The following is a 24,557-nucleotide window of genomic DNA, read 5'->3' as shown; positions in this document are numbered from 1 at the left end:
TGGGCACCCCAGCCCAGGAGAGATGCCACCACTGTAACTTGCACTGTGGGCTCAGTTTGATAGAACGGAACCCTTGCCAGAAGACTGTCCGCTGACGTCCACCAGAGATACGAGAACGTCTGCGAGTATAGTAACTCTCGTGTCAAGAGCAGCGGATTGGGATGTACAGGATGCTATCCAGAGCTGAAATGAGCAGAAATGCAAATGGGCATGATGGGCCACGTAAGTAGTTGCAGCCATGTGATCCATCAACCAGAGCCAGGTGAGTATTGTGGTGGAAGAGGTCATGGATATCATGCTTATGAGATCTTGTATAACTATGAATCACTGTTGAGGTAAATATGCTTGGGCTCAGACTGAGTCGAGGTAGGCACCAATAAACTCTACGTCCTGGAATGGCTGCACCATCGATTTTTGTTGGCTGATAAGAAGGCCAAGACGATTGAGGAGGGCTCCAGTCTTGTTTATCATGGAGGTGGTATCCTCCCATGGCCCCCCCCCCCTTTTATCAGACAGTAGAAGTATGGGAAAATGATGATGTGGTGTTGTTGGGGGGGGAGAGAATGAAAGGCCGAAAGATAGGACCTTGTACTGATAGTGGTCTGGTCCCAGAGTGAAGCACTGGTAATTCCTGTGTGCTGGATGAACAGCAACATGAAAGCAAGCATCTTGTAGGTCGAGGGCTGCAAACTAGTCCCCTTGATCCAATGCCAGAATGACTATGGTTAGCGTGACCATTTTGAATCAGTGCTTTCTGAGAAATTTGTTCAGGCTGCGGAGGTCAAAGATCAGTCTCTCTTTGACCAAATAATTTTAATAGAATCCTGTTCTGTGAACTTCTTCGGGTACCCGCTCCATGGAGCTGACCATCAGGAGGCAATCGATCTCCTGTTTCAGCAGGGCCTCATGAGAAGGGTCCCTGAAGAGGGATGGGGGGAGGGATAGAGGTAAAGGGGGTAGCGTATCCTGCACAAATTACTTCCAGCATCCAGCGGTCTGATGTTATGGACTCCCATTGTGTTAAGAAGGGACGCAAATGGTGGGTAAAAAGATGGCAGTGCTGCATTGGCATTGAATCGTGAGGGAGGTTATGCAGACTCTCAGCCACAACCTCAAATCTGCTGCTTTGGGGCTTGTTTGGTAGAGGGGTGACGTCTGTGCATGCTGTCTTGGTTGGGTATCTTCATAAGGTCTCTGGTGGCCAATTATACTCTTCATAATCACTGCGGTTTTACGGGGTATATCGCTTACCCCAGTAAGGTGGGGTATACAGAGCGTGGTTCTTGAATCTCTGCTACTGTGCAGCACCTCGTCTATCTTAGCTGTAAATAATTTGTTTGTCAAATGGAAGGTCTTCCACTTCGGACTGAAATTCACAGGGAACACCTGAGGCCTGTAAGCAGGACGTCCTGAGCATTACCACTGCTGTGGCTGTCGCTCTAGCTGTAGTATCAGCAACATCCAATGCTGTTTGTAGGGTGGTGCGGGCACTTGTGTGGCCCTCGTGGACTATCGCCTTGAGGATAGGTTATTTCAACGCAGGGAGGTGTTCAATGAGATCCCCCAATTCTGAATAGTTATCAAAATCATGGTTTGCCAAAAGAGCAGAGTAATTTGCAATTCTCAGTTGCAGTGTGGAGCAAGTGTAGATCTTTCTGCTGAAGAGAAGTAACTTCTTGTGGCCTTTGTCTTGACTACCTGTCCTTTACTGTGGTAGTCTGGATCTCTACTGGGTCGATTCCACAACCAAGGAATTCAGCTGGGGGGTGTACGTACAAAAATTCCATGTCTTTTGGGTGAACAAAGTTATTTCCTGTCCACCGTTTTGCTGATGGGCTGGATAGATGCAGGTGTTTTCCATAGTTCATATGGTGTCTCCTAATTGCCTTATCTATGGGCAAGGTAATTTCCCCTGCTACATGGGGTGTAAATTCTTTAACAAGGGTGCTCTTTTTCCTGCACTTCTTGGAGAGGGACCTGTTGGCTTGCTGACACTCTTTTAAATAGCTATCGAAATTGTTTAAGATGGCCCCTTGGGCATGAGTCTGATGGTATGACTGCATCATCCAGCAGCGACGAAGAATTATCTGTTGGAAACATGCCGAATGCATGAGAATCTGGGTCTCTGTCAGCTATTTGTCCGTCCTCCTCCTCAGAATCTTCTGTTGGAGGAAGGGACCAGGTTGGAGGCAAGCATCTTTTTGCTGGTGTAGAGTGGGTTGAGGACTGGTTTCTATATGGGTCCCAATGTTTCCAAGTCGCCCACTGAGGTGGGTAAGGAGGGGAGGGGGGTATAAGCCCAGTGTGGGTACCAGGGGTTTTGATGAGGTCGGACTCTGTAATAGTGTGAGCGTGACCCTATCGGTGATGCATTCATCTTGTCGTTATCAGCTAAAAGACTGAGCTGAGAAAGTACTGGAGATTGAACTAAGTGAGGAGAGCTACAGGCAGAAGACACTGTAGGTGACAGACCTGTAGAGGCAGGGCATGAGTGCTAGAGGGCGGGGAGAGTGGGAGCTAGTTCAGATATTATTGCCAGTGCCAATCTAACAGCTCTCAGTATTAAAGTCAGTACTAGAGATATAGTGACTTCTGCTAATATTAAACTACAGTAAAACTCCATTAGTCCGGCATCCAATGCTCCAGGACTCCTGATGGTCTGGCACCATCAGGAACCCAGAAGTGCTGGGGCAGCCGGACAGGCTTCCCCCATTCAGCTGCTGCTGAAACTGACCAGCAGCTGAATCGGGGAAGCCGGGAGCAGAGCAGCTGGGGTGCTGCCGGGTTGGTCTCGTAGCGCTGCCCCTCGGGGCTGTGGGACCAACCCGGCAGCACTCCAGCTGCTCTTGGGGACGCCTGGGGAAGAGCAGCTGGGGTCCTGCCAGGTTGGTCCCACAGCGCTGAGAGGCGGCGCTACGGGACCAACCCGGCAGCACCCCAGCTGCTTTGCCCCAGGCATCTGGATTCAGCTGCTGCTGAAACTGACCAGCAGCGTCAGTTTCACCAGCAGGCTGAATCTGGATGCCTGGGGCAGAGCAGCTCGGGTGCTGCGGGTTGGTCTCGTAGTGCCACCCCTCGGCGCTGTGGGACCAACCTGGCAGGACCCCAGCTGCTCTGCCTCAGGGATCCCCGATTCAGCCGCTGCTGAAACAGATCAGCGGCTGATTCCAGGAAGCCTGGGGCAGAGCTGCTCTGCCCGGGGCTTCCTGGAACCAGCTGCTGATCTGTTTCAGCAGCAGCTGACTTGGGGACCCCTGGGGCAGAGCAGCTGGGGTCCTGCCGGGTTGGTCCCGCAGCGCCGTCCTTTGGCGCTGCGGGACCAACCCAGCAGCACTCCAGCTGCTCTGCCCCAGGCATCCCCAAGAGCAGCTGGGGTGCTGCCGGGTTGGTCCCGCAGCCCCAAGGGGCAGCGCTACGGGACCAACCGGGCAGTACCCCAGCTGCTCTATTGCAGGCATCCCCCATTCAGCTGCTGCTGAAACTGACCAGCAGAGGCTGAATCAGGGACGCCTGAGGCAGAGCCGGACTATCGTAAGGGGGGGGCTATGAGGGGTCTGGGATGGCATCCCCTCCCACCCCACTCCAGACCCCCCCCCTTCTGATAGTCCTGCATATCTGATAATCCGGCACCCCCTGGGTCCTAAAGGTGCTGGATTATCGGACGTTTACTGTATATGGAATCATCCAGAAGAGATACTTACAAGAGTTTACTGGTCCAAAAGTATCTGCACTACCACTAGTAGTAGAAGATAGAATAAAAATACCAGAGCCATGTACTGCAGGTGACAGTCATGCAATAAGTTTTTCTTTCACATTATATGCAGAAATTCAACAGATTCTATTAGAAAATTATCTTCTCTCTCTTGTAGTATGCACTCTCAATCAAATAAATAGCTCACATTTCATGCACCTAACAGGGTAGTTGCGGCTTCCTTTGAATGTGGAAATAGGAAGTGCTTAGGGCACTAGCAACAAACATGGGACAAAATACTTCTTAGTTTCTGCATGGAAAGAGAAGCACCAAAAATTTATACACAAACTTTCCTTTAACATTTACAAGGTGAACAATGTTCTGCTTCATAAACATTCAACACCAAAAACATTTTTAAAACTAATTTAGGAGGGACTGTCAACTTGAAATGTTTATATTTTAAAGTAATTTTAAGTGCCCTCCCTCTCTCTGCAAGCCGTCCTACCCTTTTATCATTTTACAAACAGGTTTCCCTCCCCCCCCCCTTTTTTTGTTTTAAGTAAAACACCCTTGTCTCTCTATTGCTAGTTAAAACACAGGCCATAGCTGTGAATAAAGCAGCCTTAACTCTGAGGTGAGGGGGATTTTCATACAGGAGATATGGTAGTCCACAGAATTAAAACTGGAACCTTTCAAGAAACTATCAACAAGGACGCCAAATGAGGAAATGGTTTCTAAAGTGGACATCAGCCCATGAGGAAGTGGGCCAAAACCACTAATTCATTATGTGGAGACCAGCAAACATCCACAACTACCACACAACAAACTGGGCTAGATTTTGACCAGGAACAAAGCTAAAAACATTCTACACCCTTACCAATCACTTCAGTATTCAATACTGCTTTTTAAAAAAATGTAGTATTTATGCATTAGCAAATAAAATACACTCAGATAGCTCATCCAACCTCTTAAAAACATTAATACAAGTTATGGGGAAAGACTTGTGCAATTCTTTCCACCTTCACGTTGCCTACAAAAACGGCACCAACACTCCAATGCTCCATAAGGCTTTCCAACACATACCTGAAAGCAATATACACCAAATTTAAATTACTGTGCAAAATCTTGAGTACCCATATTTGCTTTTATAATCAGTTAGAATCATAGGGCTGGAAGAGACCTCAGGAAGCCAGAATCCAACCCCCTGCCCAAAGCAGGACCAACCCCAGCCAAATCATCCTAGCCAGGACTTTGTCAAGCCAGGATTTAAAAATCTCTAGGGATGGAGATTCTACCACCGCCCTAGGTAACCCATTCCAGTACTTCACCACTCGCCTAGTGAAATAGTTTTCCCCAGCTTTTTTTTTTTTTTTAAACCAAAAAAAAAAAAAAAAGCAAAGGTGCCAGTACTCCAGGGGGAAAGGTTGTTGAGCTCTGACTGGAGGTGCCAGTACTGCGTACCGGGCAGTACCATCACACAAAAAGCACTGTTTTTTCCTAATATCCAGCCTAGACTTCCCCCACTGTAACTTGAGACCATTGCTCCTTGTTCTTGCTATCTGTCACTACTGAAAATATCCTGTCTCCATCCACTTTCAAACCTCCCTTCAGGAAGTTGAAGGCTGCTATCAAATCCCCCCTCACTCGTCTCTGGTCTAAACAAGCCTAAATCCCTCAGCCTCTCCTCATAGGTCATGTGCTCCAGCCCCTAATCATCTTCGTAGCCCTCTGCTAGACCCTCTCCAACTTGTCCACATCCTTTCTGTAATGGGGGGGCCAAGAATTGGATGCAATACTCCAGCTCTGGCCTCACCAGTGCCAAATAAAGGGGAATAATCACTTCTCAAGATCTGCAGGCAATGCTGTTCCTAATGCACCCTAATATACCAGTAGCTTACTTGGCTTCAAGGGCACACTGTTGACTCGTATCCAGCTTCTCATCCACTGTCATCCCAAGGTCCTTTTCTGATGAACTGCTGCTTCGCCAGTTGGTCTCCAGCCTGTAACAGTGCTTGAGATTCTTCCATCCCAAGTGCAGGACTCTGCACTTATCCTTGTTGAACCTCATCAGATTTCTTTTGACCCAATCCTCCAATTTCCCTAGGTCACTGTGGACCCTATTCCTACCCTCCAACATATCTACCTCTCCCCCTAACTTAGTGTCATCCACAAACTTTATGAGGATGCAATCTATCCCTTCATCCAGGTCATCAATAAAGATGTTGAACAAAGCCGGCCCTAGAATCAACCCTTGGGGCACTTCACTTGAAATCACTGCCAACCAGACATCAAGCCATTGATTAATACCCATTGAGCCCGATAATCTAGCCAACTTTCTATCTACCCTACAGTCCATTTATCCAATCCATACTTCCTTAACTTGCTAGCAAGAATACCATGGGAGACTATCGAAAGTTTTGCTAACATCAAGGTATATATCCACCGAGTTCCCCATGTCCACAGAGTCAGTTACCTCATCACAGAAGGCAATCAGGTTGGTCAGGCACGACTGGCCCTTGGTGAATCCATGCTGATTACTCCTGATCACTTTCCTTTCTTCCAAGTGCTTCAAAATGGATTCCTTGAGGATCCCCTCCATGATTTTTTTCTAGGAGGCTGACTTGTCTGTAGTTCCCTGGATTGTCCTTCTTCCCTATTTTTAAGTTGGGCACTACACATTTACCTTTTTCCAGTCATCTGGGACCTCCCCCAATCTCCACAAGTTTTCAAAGGTAACAGCCAATGGCTCAGCAATGACATCTGCCAACTCAGCTCCCTTGGATGCATTAAATCCAGCCCCTTAGATTTGTGTACGTCTAGCTTTTCTAAATAGTTCTTAACCTGTTCTTTCTCCATCGAGGGCTGCCCACCTCCTTCCCATACCATGTTACCTACTGCAGTAGTCTGCAAGCTGACCTTGTCTGAAGACAGAGGCCAAAAAAGCATTGAGTACTTCAGCTTTTCCCACATCATGTCATTAGGTTACCTCCCTCATCCAGTAAGGACCCCACACCTTCCTGGATCACCCTCTTACGGCTAACATGCCTGTAGAAGCCTTTCTTGTTTCCCTTCACATGCCTTGCTAGCTGCAATTCCAATTGCGCTTTGGCCTTCCTGATTACACCCCTTCATGCGTGAGCAATATATTTATACTCCTCCCTACTCATCTGTCCAAGTTACCACTTCTTGCAAGCTTCCTTTTTGTGTTTAAGCTCACCAAGGATTTCACTTTAAGCCAAGCTGGTCGCCTACCATATTTGCTTCTTTTACTGCGCATCAGGATGGTTTGTTCCTATGCCTTCAAGGGATGTGAAGGACTAGTTGACTAATCACTCTCCCCTCCCCCACTGACTATCAGACAGAGGTAGTGGGGGGGGGGGAGAAGGGGAAGGGGGGGTACTTCAAAGCAGCAGCGTCACACGGAGCCCAGGGTCAGCTCCCATGCTCTATGCAGCACTGACACTTTGAAATGCCACTGTAGCAGCACCACACGAAGCCCAGGGCCAGCGGGGGAGTCCCCAGCTGACCCCAGGCTTCAGCACTTTCACCTTTGAAGTGTAGCAGGGCTGTTGCTACACCTCAAAGGTGGAGGTGCCCTATCAACAAATCGAATAGACAATGCAAAAATGCATCAACTATTCGATTAGTCAATTACCTGATACTCAACATCCTTAGTGCCTTCAATAAGACTTCTTTAAAATAGTGCCAGCTCTCCTGGACTCCTACCCCCTTCACGTTAGCATCCCAGGGGATCCGCCCATCAGTTCCCGGAGGGTGTCCAAGTCTGCTTTTCTGAAGTCCAGGTCTTTATTTTGCTGCTCTCCTTTCTTCCTTTCCTCAGGGTCCTGAAATTGACCATCTCATGATTACTGCTTCCCAGGTTGCCACCCACATCTACTGTCCCCACTAATTCCTCCCTGTTTGTGAGCAGCAGGTCAAGTTCTATCAACAAATCAACATATATGACTGTCACACTTTCTATGTATTTGGAAGTCTTTTGCTTTAACATTCCTAAAAGCAGCGTGCTATTCTGACTAAAAATTTATAAAATACATCATTGTCATATACTTGCAACACAAAAGGTGATTCTAGAAGTTAGTACGAGGAATAACATGACCAAAGGACAGGGTCCCAGAGTATTTTAGGTTTCTTGTAGAAATAGTACAAAAAAAGTAGCCACTCCAGTGGGGGAAAAATGCATAAAAGGATGATTTTTAAATTCTTATTTTTCTTGTGTCAATTCATTTTTCATCAAACCACCAGGAACTTTTGTTCATGTTCTATGTTTTGATTTTTCCCATTTCAATTAGATTTTTCTCAAAAAATAAAATATTAATACTCCTGATAAAACTCAATTCTAATACATTTGTAAGTATGATGCTAGCTTCTCCGTAACTGTGACACTGACATTAATCTGTCAAATTGCACAATAAAGAAAGATTTAAAAAAAAAAATCAACCACAGTCAAGGAATCAGAACTTGCTTTTCAAAAATGTGTAGGGTAGAATTTCCCCAATACTCTTTAATAAAATACATCTGTTGCTTTCTTTAGATCCCTGAAGGAGTTTCAGGAGGGATTTCAACATTTTAATTTCCTTTATTACTGTGGCTGTCAGCAGAGTCAGATGTTCTAATTTTATATTCATTATCAAGTATTCGCCAGTCTCCAGCTGCTTTGCTGTAATGTAAAATCTCCACTCCAAGGTGAAATTCTGGCTCTCTTTTTCATGCCTCCATAATACTGAAAACTATCCGCATTTAGATCTGGGGGTCTCAAACTCAGTTTACCCTAGGGTCACTGTCAGTCCTCAAATCCTCTTAGTGGGCCAGCAGGCAACCCTCTCTGGCAGGGCTTTAGGGCAAGGTGGGGTCTCTGTGCCACTCCCCCCTGGCCCCTACGTGCACTCCCCTTTGTGTTTCCTCTGCCTTGCCTGCCACCCCCAGACAATTTAAATCCCACATCAGGGGGCCCCCAGCAGCACAGTGGTACTATAGCAGCTTCCAGCTGCTAGCTCTGCACCACCACCAGCCCAATCCTGTGGTCACAGGAGGAGTGTGCAGAGTCCTCCCATCCACATGCCAGCAGCGATTCAAGGGCCAGATTGTGGAACTGCTCAGGTTGCGGAACTGCTCCAGGCTGCGAGTTTGAGGCACCTGATTTATATGGTTTTCTCATGTAAACATTTCTTTCTACACCAGCAGCCTGTTCAATAGTTTTGGTTTAATCACCATCTCCATTGAGTTAACTCATTTATATCAATGGTGGGCAATCTGCAGCTCATTGGGGTTCTAAGCATTGCCCAAAAGGCCAGTACCCATGTACATATTCCATTGATTTCTGTCCACATCGTTTTTTCCCTACCAGTATTACTAAAGTGATATACATGTAAAGCAAGGACACATGAAGTGTGGTGTGTGCTGACTGCACGTAACATCGACTGCGAGAGCCATGCGTGCCCTCTGCATCCAAACGCTGCTACAATTCAATTGGCACACCCTGCAAATTCTAGGTACGCAAGTGCAGTTAACAAAACTACCCTATCTCAGGATAACATTTTGATGACAATCTTGTAGCCAACTGAAGTGAAGGACAGACGGCCACGCATCTAGCTCACTCAGTAACCTAGCTTGCCCACCGCTGATTTGTATGTAAAGATGTCACCTCCCCCTCCCCATGCTTTTCTTAATGACCACTGTTGATATTAGTTTTGTTTTTAATACCATTTTCTACCAGTACTGCCCTCAATCTGCCCTATCAGGACAACTGTCTGACTTCTTATCCTTTCCACTAAGGCCAGGTCTATACAGAAACTTTTAATGTCAATTAGAAGTATGATTTTTATGTTTTTATAATGGCAAAAGCCCTATTTTAGGCACAAGTATAGCCAAAGAAGTGTTTTGCCAGTATACCTTGTTTGGGGGACTATTATAAGCTATACCAGCAAAAGCACGTTCCCCTTCCCCTAACTCCCCAAGAAAACTTGCATAAATATTAGGAGGGTTTGTCAGTACAGCTATACCAGCAAACCTTTTCTAGTGTAGACCAGACTTAAGCTGAGAAGTCCTCAGAATAGGATGTGCTTGTAAAGAGCTGAAAAATAGTAAGAACTGTGTTCTCCCACATCATCATCAATTTGTTAACTCATCCAAGTGAAGGAATCCAACACCTATTGCACCTGTGCTCCTACAAAGTAGTGGTCCCTTCATAAGCACTAGTAATTTGAAACAGGTTTGAATGTCATTATTCAAACCATTACTGCTGTCTAACTATTTTACAGTGCTTAGCAGGAGAGCATTTCCTTTGTGTTCTTTTCTGCTGTGCATACTCCACAGAGATGCAAAATAAGAAGAGGATGCTGGGAAAGAAACAAGTGACAAGACAGACAAAAAACCCAAGAACAGCAAAAAATGTCTGCCAGAGGCAAGGCAGTGGCAAGGACAGAAACAGATCCCTATGTAACTGGACATTAGCATGCATAAAGTGATTTCACACACACCTCACATCAGGAACTAAACTTAACCTCTTGGCAAGTACACCTATTTTTGTACACAATAGTTGACAAAGTGAACATACAATAAGAGACTTCTAAAACATGTGCAAGAGATGACCTAAGGGTGTGCACACAAGCTTTATTTTCTGACTCCAGAGCTAACTCATGTGTGTTTTGCATTTTTTTACTTGTACTGCTGTTGGAAGATAATTGCAAAATAGTTTTCAAAATCCAGAATCTTCTGGCTAGATGCCTCCTCCTGAACCCACTCACCCAAGGCACAGTCCTCCCAATTACTTAAGAAACATACCCTAATATAGGAACTGAAAAGAGAGATTAGGAGGACCAGAGATTAGAATATTACACCAGCCTTGTAATCACTGCACTACTTGACACTAGTTAAATTAATGATAAATATTGTCCTAGTTGGCTTAAAGCTAGAAGGGTGCTGCAGAAGATAAGAGAATTGCTTAAAGCACCAAACTCGGGAGAAAGTTGTGTGTGTAGACAGGATGGAGGTTAGAAGCAACACTATGAAGAGCCCAAGTTAACTGCACAGTGAAAACATACTATTGCAAGCCAAAGATCTAGATTCTGTTCCAGGCTCCAAGCCATTTAAACCACGATCTTTCAGTTCCCCTACTAGCTCCCACCTGTCTCCTCTCCTCCTCTCCCCCCCCCCCCCCCCCGCCCCATTGCTGCCTCTGATAGGGGGGCAGTTGGCTCAGCAGGAACGGGTATGTGCAGGGAGTCAGCTTGAAAACTGGCTCCCTGTATGTACTGGTTCCTGCATGCTCCCCATCCCCCATGCTGCTGCCTCTGTATCACACTCCCCAAGTGCTGGATCCTGCCTCCAGAGGCAGTGGAGGCCCCCCCTGCATATCACTGTGAGGGTTAATGGATGAGCTCAGGCTCATCGGTTAACCATGTACTCAGATGCACATTCACATCCCTACCAGACACAACTTACAAACTGGAAGCAGACTTCAAAAATCAAGATGCACAAGGAGATCCAGGGGAGGGTTCTTGGGCAATAAAAAGTAAATATTCCAATAGCTTTTTATTTTAGGGATGGCATGAGACCTCACAAAAGCAAGTTCAAAATAAGCAAAAAGTATTAAGTATTAGTTGGAAAAGTGAGAACACAATTCAAGTCTTCTGGGCTCACAATCCTTCATTTGGTCCCGTAAGGCCAGTGTTTCTCAACAATTGGTCCGTGGACCAGCACCAATGCCTAGATCTCCTTTACACAGTTTAGGAAGGCAGCAAGCTAATTCCAGATACCAAAAAAGTTGAAATACTGTGCCCGAGGCTAGGGGTTGGCAACCTCTTCAAACCAAAGAGCCAAACTTCATCAAAATTCAGAACAAGTGGTCAACAAAGAGCCATATAAGAATGCCCATTTGCATGACTGAAAATATACAAGTTAATATTATTGATAATTGACAATGATTAATAAAACCATAAATGAAACATTGTACTCACATACTTTATTTAATGGGACTTCTGCTGCTGCATCTTTCTGCACATTTCTTTGAAGTTTACATCATAAGTGGTCAAATCCAGCTGCATGCACACATTCAGGCTGTCTTCTGTCAATCTTATGACAGGAGACTGGGGATGTGGGGGTGCAGGAAGTCTGGGAATGTGAGAGTAAGATGAGCTTAGGACAGGGGGTTGGGGTGGGAGATGCATGTGTGTTGTGGCAAGGGACTGGGGATGTGAGTGTATGAGCGGCACAAGGCAGAGGTTCAGGTGTATGATAGACAGCTCAAGGCTGGTGGTGGGGGGGGTGCAGGAGTGTTATGAGGCTGTGGCCAGATGGGGGCTGGGCCCCAACTGGGGGGTTGTTGGCCAGGCTTCATTTTTAAATAAAGTAAAATATTATGTCCAACACCAAAGGTTTCAGCATTTTCTTTATTTATGGCAAGAGTGGGGAACCTTTTTTGGGTTGGGGGACACTGATCCACAGAAAAAGTAGTCTGGAAACCACACAAGTGAAAAGAACAAAAATCCCTCTAAAAACCCCTAACACTCACTGATGTGGCCACCAACTAAAACACCTCACTCCACTGAAACTCCAGCTCCACAGTAGGGGAGGGCCAAGAGGACTGAGGTTCAAGACTTCAGGTCAGATTTACTCTGAGGTTCTAGGGTTAGTAGATTTTGTGCCCCCACCCCCGCAGCCTCTGGGATGGGGCTAAATATGAGGGGGTAAGTATGCAGGACAGGGCTGCCAATGAATGGGATAGGGATGGGGGCAAGAGGGAAGGTGAGGGTGCAAGGTTGGGTGGCAGTAGGGGACAGGAGCAGGCCTGTCTGGCTGGGGGGAAGGAGCAGAAGCAGGCTGGGGGGCAGGCTGTCTGGCAAGGGGGCAGGAGAGAGCATGAAAGTTGGAGGGAGGGGGGAGCGCACTTGCTTTTCGCACCACATGAAACATGGCCTCCTACCGCTCCCATTCACCAGGCACAGAGCCACTTTGTTCCCTGCACACCGGATCTAGCGGGGAGGCTCGGGGCTCTCTCCCCCGCCCCCCACAGGAAGCCAGCACTGGTGGTGTAGTTTTGCAGGCAAGCACAAGGCTGTAGCACCAGTGCAGGCTCTTTGCTGTAGGGGCTGAGTTGGGACTCCAGAAGAGTCATATCTGGCTCCCTAGTGAGCCATATTTGGCTCTTGTGAGCCAAAGGTTGCCACTCTTGCCCTAGGTTATGGGGGTCATTTTAGTGAGAACAGCAATAGACAATTGACCAAGTAATGGAATTTTCTAAAGCATTCAATGTTGTCCTGATTCATGCCCTCAAGCCAATGGAAGTTTTACTGCTGATTTCAAAGGCAGCAGAATTAGGCCTACACTGAATGCTTTTGAAAATTCCACCACAGACTCCTGAAACATCTGCAACGTGGTCTCTATTCATAAGCTGAATTTAGAATCAGAAATATAAGGCTGGAAAGAAACTCAAGTCACCTCATAAAGACTACACTACAACTTATGTTGGCATACCTGATGCTACTTAGCACTGTGAATAAATCACCCCCGTGTGACATAAATTACACTAATATAAGCACCAGCATCAATAGTGCTACTTCTACTTGTGGGGGCTGGAGTAGTTAAGCCAGCAGGCCCCTTGTTCTCCCCCTCCCCTGGTCATTACACAGTATAACTGCCCCTACTAGCAAACCCCTCCCTTTCCATTTTATGAAAAGCAAACAATCCTGCATTCTAGGCATATCCCATTGTCTTAACACACCAAACCCATACCTTGCTTTAAGTTATGATAAGAGACCAAATTTGATGGTCCTACCTCTTACCGTTTAGGAGGAGTTCTTGAACAGACAGACTCTCTCACTTGCTCACATACAAACAAACTCTCTCAAAATATATAGTAGATTTAGCAGCATTATACTTTCAATTTAAGCAAATAAGAATGGCCATATTGGGTCAGATCAACGGTCCATCTAGCTCAATAATCTTTACAAACAAGAATCTTCATGATACTGCACTGAAATGTGATATCACAAATATTACCATTTTGAATGCAGCAGATATTCAATAGCTCACAGACACAGTATGTCAAAACAAGCCCCATCAAAATACACTGTTACATTTAATTTGTAAACATAATCCTATAATTTTAAAAAGTCTGCCAACAGTCAAATTTATATAAGACAATGAAACACAGAAAATGATGGTTAATACCACTTAAACAACCAAATACATGGAATCTTCCTCAAGAGGATTTCTCCGGGCATACATATCATACCACATCTGATCTGAGCCAATTATTTATGAACACAGTAGCCAAGGAAAAGTTGACAGCAGGAAAACTCAAGAATAGCAATGGCAACATGAGTGAAGGAAGTTTACAGCGATTGATATTCTAGCCCGCTAAAGCACAAACTTTATATTTACAATAAAACAATGCATGCTTCTGTATCTACCTATAACCATTTTCAAAGATTCAAAGCTCTGGACTCTGAATTACTTTCTTAGAGACCACATGAAAGAAGCTGAGATATAATTCTAAGTCAATTTTTAAATGTATTTGCTGTGAATTTTACTTTAATAACTACTCATACTTACATACTTGTACAAATATATTAAATTGTGTATATATAAATTCAGTGTGTGTTTAAGTTAATTTTTAATTCCACAAGAGCATTAATGTCTCAAAGGAAACTAGCATTTTTGCTATATTATACAGTTCACTCAAACCTCAGTTGTTACCGAAATGTGCACTTTTACACATATGCAGTGTTGTTGTAGCCAAGTCAGTCCCAGAATATTAAGAGAAAAAAGATGGGTGAGATACAGCAGATACTCTCAGAGTTATGAGCACTAGAATTATGAACCGAATAGTCAGCCACACACCTCATTTGGAACCAGAAGTACACAATCAAGCAGCAGCGAAGACCAAAAAAAAAGCAAATATAATACAAACACTTTGTCAAATGTAAACTAAAAAATTAACAGAAAGTTTATAAAATAGAGATTTGACAAGGTCATGAATTTGTTTCAGTGCTTGTTTCATTTAAATTACCGATGGCTAAAAGTAGCATTCTTCTATACAGAAAAATCTGAAAGCTGTCAATGGTCACTTCTAAATTTTTGAAACAACCACCTCAGCATTTTGTTAAGAGTTTATTCCTAAGGTATTCGTAAGTGAGGCTCTAGCATAGTATCTTTGTTGGACCAACTTCAGTTGGCGAGAGAAACAAGCTTTTGAGCTTATACAGAGCACTTCTCCAGGTCCTGGAAACTAAGTCAGATAAGTCTACACAGGGAAAAAAACCTATGGCTGCAGCTCCCAATCCTAGCCAGTTAGCTGGCACAGACAAGCCACGGATTCTCTCTGCTGAGTAGACAGTGACTCAGAGTGTCACTGCTAAATGCCAAGTGGCACAGACTGTTTAGCATAAGTAGTTAACATATTTCAAGGGACCATTCAAGGTGAAGTTACCCATTAGCCTCATAGGGAGGAAAGGAATTATTTGGGGAAAGCAGCTGGGCAGCAGTTGTTAGTGGGTTATATATTGCTAAGTCTGTGGAAGTGTGAAGTGCTTCAAGACAGCTTATGTTCTAATACCCTAATAAATTTGTTAATCTTTAAAGTGCCACTCACAGCCCTGTCCAAAGCCAGACTGGCAGCTAAAAGCCAGAGCTGGGTAGAGCAGAGCAGAGCAGCTGGTAAATTGGCTGATGCCATGGTGTGGGTGGCCACACAATGCTCTCCCATTTCCTTCTCCTGCTGCATCCACTGGTATGCAGGCTGAGGCTGCTCCTTAGCTCTGCACCACCTTTCAACTGCTTGCAGTCAGTAAAGCCACCCGGGCAGGGGGATGCTGGCTAAGCTTCTTCCATCCCAACCCTGCTGCCTCTATCAGAGAGAAGCAGGGGGGACGGGGCCAGGAGCCAGTGCTGAGGGGAGCTGGCTTAAAAGCCAGTTCCTCCGAGCAACATCTCCATGGGGGACCAGGCTCTTAATACATTTAAAAGCACAAGCGCAGCGAGGGGGGAGGGGAAGAAGAGAAGAAGTCGGATGCAGCCAGCACAGCTGATTCCCAGTCACTATGCTGTGCTTCAGCCTTGTAAATGTATTAAAAGGCAGATCTGCAGACAGGTTAGCTCCAGGAGGTAGGAGCTAACCCCACTGCGGCTCTGCAGTTTTCCCCCCTTATTAGCTAATCGACTAGTCGATGAAAACTGCATCAACTAATCGATTAGTTGATTAAAGCCATTTAACATCCCTACTGGAGAGTAGTGACAACAGCATGCAAGGGTCCAGCAGCCTAGGCCAAATTAAGACAGTCCAGGCAGCTGTGGGAAGTCCTTCACAGGAACACAAGCTGGAGACTGCTCTCGGGCAGCTGGGCCTTCCTCCACCCTCAGCGGCCAAAGTCATAGGACTTCTGACTGGGAGCAGCATAGGGCTTGACCATAGGGATAGGAATAGCTGAAGCGCCTTGCCTAGCTCGCCCATTATTTTCTCATGACCTTCTGATTAGGGATGTGAAAGTGTAACCATGTACACGGTTAACGGATAAGGCTGGGCTTATCGGTTATCATGCAGAGTTACACATACACCTGCACTCTGTGCTGCTGCCTCTAATAAAGGCAGGAGCCAGAGTTGCAAAGTTGCCTGTCCCCCTGCACTGTATCAGAGGCAGCAGCGTGGGTGGGGGGGTGACAGGTGGGAGCTGGTGCTCACAAGAAGCCTTCCCAACCCCTGCATGTAAATGCTGAAATTGTCAGCAGTTCCACGTTTACCTGAATACATTTGTCTGGAAAGGATCATGTGAGGATTACCTGTTGTGTTCCCTTCCTCTGGGACATCTGGTATTGGCCACTGTCGGCAGACAGGATACTGGGCTAGATGGACCCGTTCTTTTAACCTTATGTAACACATGCATTTTAACATCCCTACTTCTGAGTATTCAATTTTAATCTAAGTGGCCACTGATTTGGTGTCCCCCAGGTTTTTTGATATCCACAAACATGAATTTTCAGGAATATTGATCACTCATAATTGCTACTTTTAGAAGCTGCTGGTGTTCAGTGCAGAACTTCTGGAAATCAGGCATAAAGTGATCCTAGTCAGGCATTCAAAAATCACTGACCACTCATTCAAGTTTTGTTCTGAAATTCTGCCTCTGGTATTCCATCTGTAAAAGGGGAATAATGCTTGAAACTTCTGTCAAGGCTGATGACATCTAATGATAAGTCCTATTTAAGTACAAGTAATAGCATTAGTATTGGGATATATATACACCAAGTGGTTCATTTCTTAATCACCTTCCAAAGGTCCAGGGAAAATATTATTTGCCTACTACAGGTGGTAGTAGGTAACATCTACAATTTTTTCAAACATATCCACATTTTAGACTATTTTTTGAGAGATCCTCCCACGAACACTTGCCGTCCTACAGTCTCTTTTTGGATCGCTAACCTCCCATTCCCTGCAGCCCAATTACATGAAGTAATATAAAGGCATTATAAAAGATGCAGGATTAAAATAAATTTGCTTTAATTCAATAGGTGAGTACGCATGGTTTCTTCCTGTCTGCTGTTTAATTTTAAAATGTTTCTAGCTTTTACAGTTGGGAAGAGTGTTCTAAATATAGATATGATGTAGTGGTGCCATGCTGGGTTTACAAAAAGCTCCATTGCTTCAGCTGCTGCTCATAACTTTCCCAAGCACAATGAAACTTGGGAGATTCTGACTACTGTTGCTGATGCTGTATAGAACTCTGTGGGTAGCAGCAAAAATTGGGCTGCAAGGGAACACTATTTGAAGCGCTAGTTTCATACTTGTTAGCACCAATAATTCCCCATACACCATTCTAATCTCTCCATGTCATTTTTTGGTCTTGAACCTGTCTGCTTGTTTGTTAGAGAACATACACGCCACTTGGAAAACTGTTCATAAGGATATCCATTCGAGAAAAGTATGCTCCCAGAACACCTATAAAAAGAGCAGCTATAGAGGGTCATCCGTGCTTGTTAATCTGTTAAAAACTGAGTAACTGTGTAAAGAACAATAATTCAGTCAAATGGATCCATGCTCCTTGATCGCCTGCCCCACTTTTTAAATCTCCAGTTTAAGGATGTTAAGAGACAGGTACTTGACTAATTGTGTAGTTGATAAGGTTCTGCAGTTTAAATGTAGTAGGAGCTGGGCGTGCAGGCAGCCCGGCTCCTACTACATTTACATTGCAAGGGCGCAGCAGGGGTAGGTCCTACAGAGCCAGGAGTGCTGCGGATCTGCATTTTAAATATAGCAAGAGCTGGCAGCCTGGAGGGAGAAACATGTGAAAGCACAGGGTCATAACCAGAGTAGGATGAGCATGGCAACCACCCAGGGCATAAAACTATAGAACACAAAAAATGGCAGAGCACGCACAAATATGCCTTGTGCTCTGAAATGCCTTGTTATGGCTCAGATGCTGTCCATAAATTTGTGTCCAGCAAAGTTATGAATTATCTGTACTCCAAGGGACTGAACTTCTGCCCCACTACAGAATCTAATACCATGCAAACATGTGGAGAACAAAGAATTTTCCCACTACATACACCTCAAAAAATTCTCTCAACAATGATGACACTCCACTCAGTTCATGACCCCACAGACCATCATAACACAAAAGAATCATCCGACAGGACACCACAGATGTAACCACACTCTTGATCATTACACTGATTGACTGAAACCCTTAAACATCACAGCTACCACAATCTCCCCACCTTCAAAAGGACAGCTACACAGTCCCTGAAAGCTTACCGCCAGAGAATGATCTAGCCAGCAGACAAAAGCAGATGCCACCAATGTCCACAATTATGACGACTAGAACAATTAAGTCAATGACAACTCTCCAACACCACCCACTACAAAGAATTAAAGGTGACTTCATACCATAATTTACCCAGGAAATTAAGGATATTATCAAATTCTTTCCCAAACAAAATCTACAAGCTCATCTACCACAAACCAGCTCCAGAGATCTTTTACAAGATTCCTAAGGTACACAAACTAAGGAACCCAGGCAGACCCATCATATCTGACCGTGGCACACTCTGAAGGAATATCAGGACTTTTAGGCTATGTCTACACAGGCTATTGAGTGACAAAACGTTTGTTGTTCAGAGGTCTAAACCTTCTCCACACAACCCCATCTTCCTCCCTCCAAAAAAAACAGAGAGAAAAGTTTTGCTGAAAAAAGTGCTGGTGCAAACAGCCTGCTGACAAAGCAAATGCCACTCATGGGGGTAGAAGTCTTTCGTCATCAAAAGGGCTAACGAACAGTGACTACACTGCCCAACTTTTAGCAATGGGACTATATCAACATAGCCTTGTTAGTAAAAGCTGCATAGTATAGACAGCCTTAGAAACCGCCCTCAAATCACTCAGAGAAAGATCCAGCATCCACCAAGACACAAATGACTTAATCCACAAACTCCATAACGAATAATAGGAACATAAAAGAGTAGTCAATTAGTTGATTACCTGATAAGCCTAGCTGAGTCAACTACTTGCATTCCCCCTGCCTCCACATCAAGAGGCGGAGGGGAGGGGGGGGGCGGAGAGGGGGTAGGGAAGCAGGAGCTGGTGCTAGGAGGAGCCAGCTTAGAAGCTGATTCCTCCCAGCACTGTCTCCATGATGCAAGGGGGAGGGGCAGGGGAGGCAGAGGTGCCACCGTGCTGCAACACCCCTGCCTTTTAAATGTAGTAAGAGCAGTCTGGCTCTTTCTACATTTAAAAGGCAGAGTCGCAGTGGTCCAGTCCCAGTTTGCACCGGGTCCCGGATCTACCCCCGCTGCGGCTCTGCAGTTTAAACGTAGTAGGAGCCAAGCTGCCTGCACACCCGGCTCCGACTACATTTAAACTGCAGAGCTGCAACGGACCCTTATCGATTAATCGTGTACCCGATAGGAATTATACTGAGTACACAAATAGCCATTTACTCACTACTTAACATCCTTAACTAACTCCCTCATAACATCATCCTTGCCCCTATGGATGTCACCTCCCTATATACTATGCACTGTTCAAAATTTCTAGGTACTTAACACTCTAGTTATCCATAAAACAAGTTTCCTTTCACACTTCCATTTAGAAATCCCTCAAACAAGCCAAGATTAACCCTATTTTTTTTTAAATTACCTTTTCTTTACAATAGCCCTCAATTAATGTAAATCAATGACACAAAGATTTTCACAAGACTAACGGGATATGTATATTTTCTCCAAATACAAGTCAATTTGTAAAACACCAGCTTGTCATTCTGCTTTATGAAAACATAGATTGCCCTTTTACTCTAATATTTAGCGACACTAACAATTAACATGAATGTGTATGTCAATGCAGAATGGAGGGAGAGAAAGGAAAAAAGAACAGAACTCCTGTAAGAAACAGTGTATATCAAAGCAAATACCAATTTCCCATTTGTCTTAGTATGTTGCAGTTTATGAAGGAGATATTTTAGTCTCATGAAGAAAAATTCTATAAATTTCAACACTGCAACATAGTGTCCAGGGTCTTTCCTAATACTTCTTCATTTTCTCTGCCCTCCACTAATAAAATCTTAAAATGTATTTTAGAAATGTGCAGCTGTCCATCCATCTGTGAGTCTGTCTTTTCAAGAACTCCTCCTAAACAGTAACAACTAGGACCACCACATTTGGTATGCAGCTTTCTCTTATCATAACTTACAGCAATAGGATGTGCCTGGAATTTGATTGTATCTCATAAAATGGAAAGAGGGGGATCCAGTAGGAGGGACACTTATACTGTGAAATGACCACAGGGGGTTAGCAAGAGGACAGAGATGGAGATGGGGACAGCTATACCCCACTGGGCCAGCAAAAATGGAGAAAGGGACAGCTATCTTGTACTACAGGTATATATTTCAGAGAGATTGTCTGTCTGTATCTGTCTTGCCCCCCAGGTGGAGGACATGTAACCCTTCTCTGGCTGTGCTCCCTGCAGCAGCCTTGAACAGGTGCTTCTCACCTGGCCCCAAGCTGCTGCAATGAGAGAGGGCTGGGGTTCCCCTCTTTCCCCATGGCACTCTGCATCCTGAACCCCTCATCCCCAACCCCTCCCCCAGAACAATGATTTAAATGAAGAAAAGCAAAACTCATCTGGGTTAAGGACCTGAGCAATGATGGATAAATCATCTAGTAAATAAATGAACCCCAGAATTTTCTGCTCCCTCCCCCCAACAAATGCTCCTTGATAAGATAATGTAGACATTCATCTTGCAAATACTAAAACTTTGCCACATAAGAAGTAGTATGTAGACATTCATCTTGCAAATACTAAAACTTTGCCACATAAGAAGCAGCAAATTTCTGAAGACCTCTTATACTCAGAAAAATACTGCATTGTTTTAAAAAGAATTTCACAATTTAGGGCTATTTGTGTATACCATAAGCTCCCCCTTCTTTCAAAAATGCAAGACAGACGTCTCTTATTCCCTTCAGCATGGGCCACCAAAAATAAAAAAAGCTTTCACAATACAATACCCATAATTGCTTAGCATCTTTCATGCTTTGATCTCTAAAGCCATCAGTTTTATGGCAAACCTTTAAAAATTTGTTTGCCAAGAAAAAGCAGAAATCCTGGAAATACCTTACACGTACTGCAATGCATTTCACAACTGAGAGGGGGAAAAAAAACCTCATGTTCTCTTTTCTGACAAAAATACCTGGTGATATCCAACCCACATAACCATCTCACAGTACTGCCACCATCATAGAACACTTTACAGGAAGAAGACTGTAAGTGTTCCAATGACGAGAATACTATCAAAAGCCTAAGTGACATTACACTTTTTTAAATATATAAAACATCTATGTCATCAAGGCTGTACAGTTAGAAATATTTATGTATATTATCTTCAATTAACATCCACAAAAGCCACAAACAACTACTGTCTTGTGCAAGTTCATTTAAACAACTTTATTACTTGGCCTTAGGTATTCCTGTTTACTCTTTGTGAATAGCAACCCACAAGATTCTGGTCACTTTCAGTGCATTCAGGGAAAGAGCGCTTTGCTGTAAAGAGCTCAGCTCATGAAGATGCCCCCCCCCCCCCAGACGCCTGACACTAACATGCCACCCCCCCACCTGAGGTCTCCAGACTCTAGTCCTCATTGTCTTCCCCACCCACCTGGACTTCTCAGTGCTGTGTCCCCACAAGCCCACCACTGCCACTCAGCAGCTCCCCCCCCACCTCCACACACACACACACACACACACGGCAGCTCATGACCCTTCCCTGTCTCACACCTCGGTAGTTCAGGCTCTCCCCCACACACTCAAGGTACTTCCGTCCCCCCTCTCCCCGGGCAAGTGGCTTCCCCGGGTCCCGCCCCCCCCTTCCCCTCATCTCAGCAGTTCAGGCTCTGCCCTCACCCCAACAGCTCAGGCTCCCCCTTCCCCCCACATTCAATATCCCCTCCCCCACCCCCACAGCTCAGGCTCCCCCACATTCAATATCCCCTCCCCCACCCCCACAGCTCAGGCTCCCCCACATTCAATATCCCCTCCCCCACCCCCACAGCTCAGGCTCCCCCTTCCCCCCACATTCAATATCCCCTCCCCCACAGGCTGAGGGAAGCCCGCCCCCCAGGCTGGCCCTCCCGACCTCCGCCCCCCTCGCCGCCCCCACGCACCTACCTGGGTCCCAGCCGAGCCCCGAGCGCGGAGGAGGAAGCCGCCGGTGCCCGAGCCCCGTGAGCGCCCCCCACAGCTCCCTGCCGCGGCGCGGGCCCGGGGGATGCGGGCGGGGAGCCGGCTCGGGGGGCGCAGCCAGGTTTCCGGGCGCAGGGGGGAGGACCCTGCCCCGGCCCCCCGGCGCTGCGGGCCTGTCGGCGGGAGACGAGGCCTGAGGAGAAGGGGGCGGGGCACGGCCCGGAACGGGGAGGGGAGGGGGCGCCGAAGGGGAGCGAGCTGCCGAGGGGGAGGGGGAGGGGGCGCCCGCCACCCTCACGCGGACCGAGGGCAAAAAGGGGGGGGGGTAACCGCCGTCGCCGTCCCTGCTGAAAGCTCCGCCTCCTCCACGCAGAAACTCGTGACGTAAGACGGGGCGGGGCGAGCTGGAGGGAAACGTCATGACGCCAGAACCCCAGCGGGCACGCACAGAGCGCCAGCCCAACCGACGCTAGACGGGAGGCAAAGCAGCCCCTCGCTGGCGCATGCGTACTTAGAAAAGGTCGCCCGTTGATCTGGCGCATGCGCGTGAAGAGCGGCGCGGCGGGCCCGCTCACATCGCTTGTGCGTGTAGGCTAGTGGCAAGAAGCTGCCCGCGCACCATGTCGCTGTACGCGTGCGCATGCGCAGTTAGTCTGTCTCTGACATGCCTGCGACCCTCGAGGGAGTTGCTGCAGACGGGGAAGGGAGCTGATAGAAGGGCTGACGGGGGGCTGGGTTCCCACCAGCTCCCCCTGGGCCACCATTGGCCTCAGCTCCTTGCTGCCAAGCCACATGGCCCTGCCCCCAAGCCATAGCCCATAGGGGAATCTCTGCTGGCTGTATAGGGGCTCTGACACACAGCAAGGCAAGGGTGCTGCCAGGAAAGTTGATATCTGGTTTTGGGGGGTGCAGAGGTGTTCCCTCAAATGACAGAGACACCGCACCGCCCTGTGGGGCAGATTAGGGGGAGCAGATAGGAGCAAGAGTTTGCGCCCCTCTTGTTTCTCCATGGCTACGTCTACACTGGCATGATTTTACGGAAATGCTTTTAACGGAAAAGTTTTCCATTAAAAGCATTTTCGGAAAAGCGCGTCTAGATTGGCCAATCTAGATGCGCTTTTCCGCAAAAAAGCCCCGATCGTCATTTTCACGATCGGGGCTTTTTTGCAGAAAACACGACTGTGCTGTCTACACTGGCCCTTTTCCGGAACAGTTTTCCGGAAAAAGACTTTTGCCCAAACAGGAGCAGCATAGTTTTTCCAGAAAAGCACTGATGATTTTACATTAGATTGTCAGTGCTTTTCCGGAAATTCAAGCAGCCAGTGTAGACAGCTGGCAAGTTTTTCCGGAAAAGCAGCTGTAGACACAGCCCATGTGTGTGGTCACTGTTTGCTGGCAAGGCACTGTGCTACCTGCTCCCTTCTGTGCCACTGGCTGAAGGGTGCGTTATAATTGTGCATTGAAGGGGTGGATTTTTATCAGTACACATCAAAAGGAGGGGGGGTGGGATTTAGGCTTTCAGATAAGACTTGTTCCAAATTGACTGGCAAATTACAAGTAACGACATATATGCCTGTTTACAATATATATTTTGAAATGAAGTTAACTATTTGTGTTTTAGCAGTTTACAATGCTTTAATTTTTTGATGCTCAATGACTGATCATTAAATTATCTGACACCTCCCATCCCCCGCTGTGAAAATCTAATGCTATACAAATTAGAAAATGTGTAAAGCCCATAATTTCATACAATATGAAAATGTATATATAAAAAAATGAAAAAGAAATCCTTAAAATAAACATTGATATCTGTCAAACTTTAAAATAAAAAGTAAAATTTGCCAGGCCTAAGCATGATGTAGCAAAGAGGTTTACAGAGGGAGCCTTGTAAAGGGAGACATTTTTCACCATCAAGTCGTGAGACTGTTGCTCATCACATATTGGCCAGTACTGTCTCATTGTTTCCTTGTATTCCCGCTCTGTTTGTATGCATCTGATGACTTACAGTGTAAGCGCTTTGCAACAGGGATAGTCTAGCACGATAGGACTCTGATCCATGCCTGGACCTCCCAGGTATTACAGTAGTACAAACAATAAAAATGAGTAAGTGCAGATGTCCCCCAATACAAGACAGAGCACTCAGATTTTTCTACACTGACAGCCTGCCAACATTTTCTGTGTAGC

The 24,557-nt window shown here is 45.9% G+C and overlaps 1 protein-coding gene across 1 annotated transcript in view; it reads right to left on the bottom strand.

Annotated features, from left to right (window-relative positions):
- MAP3K2 (mitogen-activated protein kinase kinase kinase 2) overlaps positions 1-22,695 on the bottom strand; it is a 101,797-nt gene extending 79,102 nt beyond the window's left edge. The window contains exon 1 of the mRNA XM_075933035.1: positions 22,359-22,695. The gene's annotated coding sequence lies outside the window, so the exon portion shown is untranslated. The remainder of the gene's footprint in view (positions 1-22,358) is intronic.
- Between the last annotated feature and the right edge of the window lie 1,862 nt (positions 22,696-24,557).

The sequence above is a fragment of the Pelodiscus sinensis genome, chromosome 7 (assembly GCF_049634645.1).
Source record: "Pelodiscus sinensis isolate JC-2024 chromosome 7, ASM4963464v1, whole genome shotgun sequence".
Lineage (NCBI taxonomy): Eukaryota > Metazoa > Chordata > Testudines > Trionychidae > Pelodiscus > Pelodiscus sinensis.
The sequence above is the reverse complement of the archived record's forward strand: the minus strand, read 5'-3'. Positions and strand labels throughout refer to the sequence as shown.